Genomic DNA, 8129 nt, shown 5'->3' on the forward strand with positions numbered 1-8129 from the left:
AGCAGTGAGAGGCCCGCGTACCACCAAAAAAAAAAAAAAGAATCCGCCTGCCAATGCAGGAGACACAGGTTTGATCCCTGGTCCGGGAAGATCCCACATGCCGTGTAGCAACTAAGCCCATGCGCCACAACTACTGAGCCTATGCTCTAGGGCCCGTGAGCCACAACTACTGAGCCCGCGTGCCACAACTACTGAAGCCCGTGCGCCTAGAGCCCGTGCTCTGCAACAAGATAAGCCACCACAATGAGAAGCCCGCGCACTGCAATGAAGAGTAGCCCCCGCTCTCTGCAACTAGAGAAAAGCCCATGTGCAGCAACGAAGACCCAATGCAACCAAAAATAAATTAATAAATTAATTTTTAAAAACCACTTTATTGCTAAAAAATGTGAACCATCATCTGAGCCTTCAGTGAGTCATAACCTTTTTGCTGGTGGAGAGTCTTGCCTCGATGTTGATGGCTGCTGACTGAGCAGGGTGGTGGTAGCCAAAGTTTGGGGTGTCCGTGGCAATTTCTTAAAATAAGACAACAGTGAAGTTTGCCATATCAGTTGACTCTTCCTTTCATAAACAATTTCTCTGTAGCATATAATGCTGTTTGATAGCATTTTACCCATTTTAGAACTTCTTTCAAAATTGGAGTCAGTCCTCTCAAACGCTGCCACTGCTTTGTCAACTAAGTTTATGTAATATTCTGAATCCTTTGTTGTCATTTCAATAATCTTCACAGCATCTCTGCCAGGAGTAGTTTCCTTGTCTAGAAACCACTTTCTTTGCTCATCCATAAGAAGCAACTCCTCATTTGTTAAAGTTTTGTCATGAGATTGCAGCAATTCAGACACATCTTCAGGCTCCACTTCTAATTCTAGTTCTCTTGCTATTTCCACCACATCTGCAGTTCCTTCCTCCACTGAAGTCTTGAACCCCTGAAAGTCATCCATGAGGGCTGGAATCAGCTTCTCCCAAATCCCTGTTAAAGTGATATTTTGATCTTTTGTTCTTAATGGCATCTAGAGTAGTTTTCTGGAAGATTTTTTCAATTGGCTTTGTCCAGATCCATCAGAAGAATCACTGTCTATGGCAACTATAGCTTTATGAAATGTATTTCATAAATAATAAGACTTGAAAGTTGAATTGACTCCTTGATGCATGGGCGGCAGAGCGTACGTTGTGTTAGCAGGTATAAAAGCAGCATTAATATTGTCGTACATCTCCATCAGAACTCTTGGGTGACCGGATACATTGTCAATGAGCAGTAACATTTTGAAAGGAATCTTTTTTCTGAGCAGTAGGTCTCAACAGCGGGCTTCAAATATTCAGCAAACTGTGTTGTAAACAGAAGTGCTGTAATCCAGGCTTTGTTGTTCCATTTATGGGGCAGAGGCAGAATATATTTAGCATAATTTTTAAAGGCCCTGCAATTTCCAGAACGGTAAATGAGCATTGGCTTCAACTTAAAGGTGCCAGCTGCATCATTAGCTCCTAACAAGAGAGTCACCCTGTCCTCTGAGGATTTGAAGCCAGGCATGGACTTCTCTAGCTATGAGAGTCCTAGATGGCATCTTCTTCCAATAGAAGGCTGTTTTGTCTACACTGAAAATCTGTTGTTTGGTGTAAACACTTTCATTAATGGTCTTAGCTAGATCTTCTGGATAACTTGCTGTAGTTTCTATATCAGCCCTTGCTGCTGCACCTTGCACTTTGATGTTCTGGAGATAGCTTCTTTCCTTCAACCTCATGAACCAACCTCTGCTAGCTTCACACTTTTCTTCTGCAGCTTTCTCACCTGTCTCAGCCTTCATAGAATTGAAGAGAGTTAGGGCCTTGCTCTGGATTAGGCTTTGGCTTAAGGGAATATTGTGGCTGGTTTGAGCTTCTATCCAGACCACTAAAACCTTCTCCAAACCAGCAGTAAGGCTGTTTCACTTTCTTATCATTTGTATGTTTATTGGAATAGCACTTTAATTTTCTTCAAGAACTTTTCCTTTGCAATCACAACTTGGCTAACTGTTTGGCACAAGAGGCCTAGCTTTTGGCCTGTCTCAGCTTTCAACATGCCTTCCTCACTAAGCTTAATTATTTCTAGCTTTTGATTTAAAGTGAGAGACGTGCTACTCTTCCTTTCACATGGACACTTAGAGGACATTATAGTGGTGTTAATTGGTCTAATTTCAATATTGTTGTGAGTTGAATAGAGAGGACCGAGGGGAGGGATAGAGACTGGAATGGCTAGTCAGTGGAGCAGTCAGAACACACAACATTTATTAAGTTCACCTTCTTATATGGGCACGGTTCTTGGCTCCCCAAAACAATTATAATAGTAACATCAAAGATCACAGATCACCATAATAAATTTAATAATAATGAAAAAGTTTGAAATATTGTGAGAATTACCAAAATGTGACACAGAGACACAAAGTGAGCAAATGTTGGAAAATGGTGCCGATAGCTTTGCTTGATACAGGCAGGGTTACCACAAAACTTCAATTTGTAAAAAATGCAATATCTGCAAAGCACAGTAAAGTGAAGCTCATTAAAGTGAGGTATGCCTGTACACAGTTAGCCCTCTGTATCCAAGGGTTCCACATCCATGGATTCAAGCAACTGAGGATCAAAAATATTCGGGGGAATTCCCAGGTGGTCTAGTGGTTAGGATTCAGCGTTTCACTCCTGTGGCCAGGGTTCAATCCCTGGTCAGGGAACTGAGATCCCACAAGCCACACCGTGTGGCAAAAAAAAAAAAAAATTCGGAAAATAATTCCAGAAATTTCCAAAAAGCAAAACTTGCATTTGCCACATGTAGGCAACTATTTACATAGCATTTACATTGTATTTGGTATTACAAGTAATCTAGAGATGATTTAAAGTATGTGGGATATGTGTAGGTTATATGCAAATACTACACCGTTTTATACAAGAGACTTGAGCATCCACAGAATTTGCTATTCACAGTAGTTCTGGAACCAGTCCCTGTGGATACCAAGCGACTACTGTACCTCAATAAAACTGAAAGAAAAAAAAAAAGAATTGATGAATTATGAAAGTAGACATCTATTTAGTTTGCTTCCAATCACTTTCACATGCCAGTATCTACAACCTAAGTAATTTTCTGTACATAATTCTTAGGTCTGCTTTACTCTTTACTTCCTTATTGTCTCTGTGCCTCTTATCTCTTAAAGTATGCTAGCTTGTTGCTATCTGGAACAACAGATCTGATGAGAGGAGGGGTGTTGACCATAATCTGATCCTTGCCTCCACACTGGGTCCATTGTTTGTCTTAATGTTTGACATAGAGGTCTTGATGAATCTTTAAATAAACTTTGATTAAGAGACATATCTCTTGGGTCCGGGAGCAGTTGGATTTTCCAATCCTATGAGGCTTTTAATATAATATAATATAATATAATATAATATAATATAATATAATATAATATAATATAATATAATATAATGATTTTCTCTGTTCCCTTCTACCTGTGCTTGCAAACTGGCTGTTTCTTGTCTGAGTTCATCTGTTTCTTGTAATACCTCGCTAAAGCAGCAAAGAGAAGCCAGTACGCATTGGCATTCTGGCTTTTGCCCTAGAGCTACTGGCTTGGTAGGTAGATGGTGTGCCTTTCGAGTTAACATAGGTAACAGTGTTACCAAACCAAAGTTGGGTCCTCTCGCCACCTGCTGACACCGGGTTGTGGTGAAGAAAAGTGCAGCGTTTATTGCAGGGTGCCAAGCAAGGAGTCCAGGGCAAAGCATTTTTAAAGGCCAGGTGAGGCATGGTTGTAGGGTATTTGATGGTGAGGTAACAGGGTGATGTAACAGGGGTTAACATTATCAACGCTTAGACGCCAGTGGGTCTGTGGGCTACGTGCTCATGATCATCAAGTAGTTAATTTCTTCCATTTGGTGGTGGTTTTTTTTAAAATTTTATTATTATTATTTTTTTAACACACCACATGGTTGCGGAATCTTAGTTCCCTGACCAGGGATCGAACCTGGGTCCAAGGCAGTGAAAGAGCTGAGTCCTAACCTCTGGACCGCTAGGGAATTCCCTGGTGGTGGTTTTAGCATCTGTAAAACAACTCAAGAAATGTGCATCAGATACTATTATCCAGGTACTTCAGAGAGGAGCTAAAGTAGAGGATAGGGGGAGGGGGTCTGTCCCGGGAAGGCCCCCATAGGGTCCTGCTCGGTTACAGTTGTACCAGTTATCTTGGGGTCCCCAGCTTTCCAGCCTGCTCTATTTATTTCTTTATCATTTGCTGCCTAGGCATTAAGCAAATGCTGAAAATTTTAGGTTTTTGTTATGGTAGTGCTCTACTTTCATGGTACCAGTTCCTGTATTAGTTAAGGAAGGCCTAGCTGCTATAACAAACAGAGCCCCTAAAATCTAGAGACTTAAAAAGCAAAGTTTATTTCTCTCATGTCACATTCTGAGCTGAGGATTCACAGTCAGACAGGGACCAATGTAATAGAATAGAAATAGGTCTATACAGTCGTGGACATGATATATAGAAGAGGTAGTATTCCAGATCAGTGAGAAAGGATGTACTTTTCAATAAATGGTTTGAGACAACTGGATATCTGTGTGTAAAAAGGAAAAAGAAAAAGAAGAAATCAGACTGCTATCTCACACCACACACAGAAATTAATTCCAGGTAGACTAAAGATACTAACAAACAAATTTATGCATCTTTTTTTCTTTTGTCACAAGCCAGAGTGGGAAATTTATAGTCAGGGGGCATTCAGATCTCTTCTCATTCATTTATTTCAAAGGTGGTTTTTGCCAAAAGCCAATAGGGCTGTCTTAGTCACATATTTCTCCAACCCTGCCATGATCCCCTTGGGTTCTATAGCCTATGGTTAAGGCTGGGGCCGCAGGCAGAGATGAAAGGAAAAAGCACGTCTGCTTCCAGTGCTAGGGTGATCATACCTAGTCCTGCTGTCCCTGCCCCAACCTTAGCAAGAGAGAATTAATTCCACAAAGCCATGTCCATACAGGCAGTAGCAATGAAAGCCCTGACGGTTATCTGGAGACAACCAGACGGGATAATTTTGGTCAGTAAATTTGTGTGGGATCAGATCTGGCTTTCTCCACAGCCCAGATTCACTCAATAAATGTCAACCTTCTCCATTTGAGAGATGGTAGAAAGGGGGCAAAGTAAAAGACCATGATGTCCAAATTCCTAAACGATTCAAACTTACACTCTCAAGAGGTTGGAGTTGCTGCACCTGCTGTGTTCCCACTCTCAATAGGTTGGAGTTGCTGCACCTGCTGTGTTCCCATGTGTCACTTTCCTTTCTGTCTTTTAACTGAAGTAATTAACTTTGGAAGAAGGAGATGATGACTCACCTAGGGTCCCAGGCTCTCATGTAAGGGAGGCATCACTGACTGCTGACAGCAGCTTGACACTTCCTTCTTCAGACCCAGAGGTGGGACTGCTGTGAAATTCTGGTATGGGGATTAACTGCTCCCCTGCAGATGTTTTCCGCTGCACGGGGTGCTGTGAAATCAGCACTGGCCCAGTCATCTATCCCAGATGTTGTTTGTGGACCTTCAGCTTTATACTTACCTTCCCTGTTTTCACCAAGGCTGGAAGCCTACAAACCACATTTCCCAGATTCCCTTGCCAGCTGAGTTCTGGTTGGGTTCCAATAACAGAAGGCAGTCACGACAGATTAGAAGGCAGTAAGAAGGTAGACGCCATTCTTTTTGTCGAGTAGCCATGGCGGTGGTGGTCCAGGTAATATCAACAATAAGTACGGGATTGTGAGCTCCAGTCTCTGGGTGGTAGCAGCTTTCTGATATCCAGACAACACCCTGTCCCCCTAGAATAGCAGCAGTTTCCTTGTCTCTGAGTCACACCAACACCATTTACTCCTTTAACCCTTCCAACCCCTTTGTAACCAATTGCCTGCATTAGAGCCCTCTCCGCTTTAAGTACCTAGAGTAGTTCATATGTCCTTGACTGGAAATTGACTGATACACTAGCTTTGGCATGATGCTCTTTTAACTGCTCTAAAACCTCATCTGAAAAATGTGAACTCAACTAAATGAATGTTAATTGAGCACTTACTAAGTTCAGAGCAGAGTACTGCCTGTTCATAAGACTTGACCTCTGACATTCTAAAAGAAATGATTAGAAATGTCCACAGATAACTAATGCCCATCAGAAAAACATAAATGTCATGAGATGAGCACACATTTCTGAAACCACCAGATTTTTTTTCTGAACAGTCGTAGGATACAACAACAGCAATAGTAATAGCAAGCTGCCAAGTGCCCGAAATAATTATCTCATGCATATGAAAAGGCACTGGGAAATGTTTTGCTCTGAGGGAACCTGGAGAAAAGAAAGGTGGGGGGGTTGAAATTCACATAGGTCTCAGCAAGAGTGGAAAGACACTGAGGTCAGCAGTGGGTGCTACAGTGTTAATTCTGGACACATGGAGTAAAGCCCCAGGGAGTTCTGTTTGTTTCTTAGGGACTTGAGATCCCTTCCACCCTATGATGCTCCCTCGCCTGGAGGGTGGTATTAATTGATCACAAATCTATAAGCTACACTGAGCTGTCTATCCTCTGATGTCACTGGCTGGGAATTGTGGGAGAAGGGGGGCAGGGCCTCTCATCAGAGTGTTCTGGGATGAAGGAAGAATGGAGCCTCTGTACTTTGATCATGCCATGACCCAGCTATCTGAAACAAGAGAATTTTGTTTTCAGTCCAGTGATCTACCATTTAGGGAGAGGAGGAAGAGGAAAATGGACAAAATATAAACGTGGGAAGATTGTTGGATTCCCCAGAAGCAAAGTGACTTAGTACAGAGCCGAGTCAGAGGGAATAGCAGGGAGGCTGCAGGGAGGTCGAAGGGCTCTTCTTCCCTGGGAGGCTGCACTCAGAACAGGGCGTTGACCTTCCCGGTCCACCTGAGGATCATCCAGGAAATCCCAGCTTTAGTGAAGTGGGCATTTTCCCTCCAACCTATAGCCTCCTCCATTTGCCATCTGATATCTGAAGTCTCCCCAGATAGGGTGTTTATATCTTTAGCTTTAAGACATCCATCCCAGTCCCATTGTTAAAATGACTGCTCCCAGCCATTTCCTCCTTAGTACAGATGAAGACTTTACAAAGGCAGACTTCACAGGCATTAAGAGTCCAAGATACATTAAGATGTGGACTCTTCTTCTCCTGGGGAAGATGGAGACAGTCGCCTTAGGGAAAGTTTGGAGAAGGGGAGGTTGGCAATCAAAGCCAACTCCACATTTTGATCAGGACTGGCTCTGGCAACTGGGTGTGGTGGAATGATTGGTGGGCCGGAAGTGCCACAGAGTTGATGCCCCCAGGAGCAGCTCCAGTCAATGGGGGATGGGAACTTGGTGATAAATACTGTACATGCAGCATCCACCTGGACCATTATCCTTTGCCCTGTGAGACATGGGGGCTGCCTGCTGTGCCACAAGCGATGCATTCCATTGCCTCTTACCCAGGAGTCTCCTGTCTCTGCCAGCATCTATGAATATGAATCTGTGGCCAGCTAACTTAATAGCCTGCAAGTAGGGCAAAACCTCAGACCCTTCACATTTTTTGACATTTATATCACTATATATTTTTTCTGAAATTTCTCCAGGAAGCATTTATTATTTTAAACATTTTAAATGAATGAATGACCCTGATAACTTCTTGGCAACAACAGACCCTTTATTGGCTTCCTTCCCCTTCCTGTCTCACTTCTCCATTCCCACACTGATATTTTCTAGGTTTGCCTCCCAAATAAACAACTGGCACTCAAATTCTTGACTTGGGGTCTTCCTCTTAGACAACAAGACCTAAGACAGTATGTTCCATAGATGTTTGTACAAACCCCCGCCCCCCTGCCCACCTCCGTCTGCAAGAGAGATTAATGCAAGTTTGTACTACATTTAGTGGACTGAGAGCCAGATAGGGAGGTAGAAGAAGGGAAAGCCTGAGGATTTGTATGTATTTCCTGCTTGTAGGGAAAGGTGTGCTCTGCCTAAGCCTCACTGCTATCTTCCATCCCTCCTCACCACCTTTGCATGCCCTTCCCCTTTCTTCCCATTGATTTAATTCCCAAATAACATATTCATTTAATGACTGTGAAAAGGTTTAGACCCCATGGAT

At 42.8% G+C, this 8129-nt stretch overlaps 1 pseudogene; it reads right to left on the bottom strand.

Annotated features, from left to right (window-relative positions):
• Positions 1 to 401: 401 nt before the first annotated feature.
• Positions 402 to 2143, bottom strand: LOC136793349 (tigger transposable element-derived protein 1-like; annotated as a pseudogene).
• Positions 2144 to 8129: the final 5986 nt, after the last annotated feature.

The sequence above is a fragment of the Kogia breviceps genome, chromosome X (genome assembly GCF_026419965.1).
Source record: "Kogia breviceps isolate mKogBre1 chromosome X, mKogBre1 haplotype 1, whole genome shotgun sequence".
Classification (NCBI taxonomy): Eukaryota; Metazoa; Chordata; class Mammalia; order Artiodactyla; family Physeteridae; genus Kogia; species Kogia breviceps.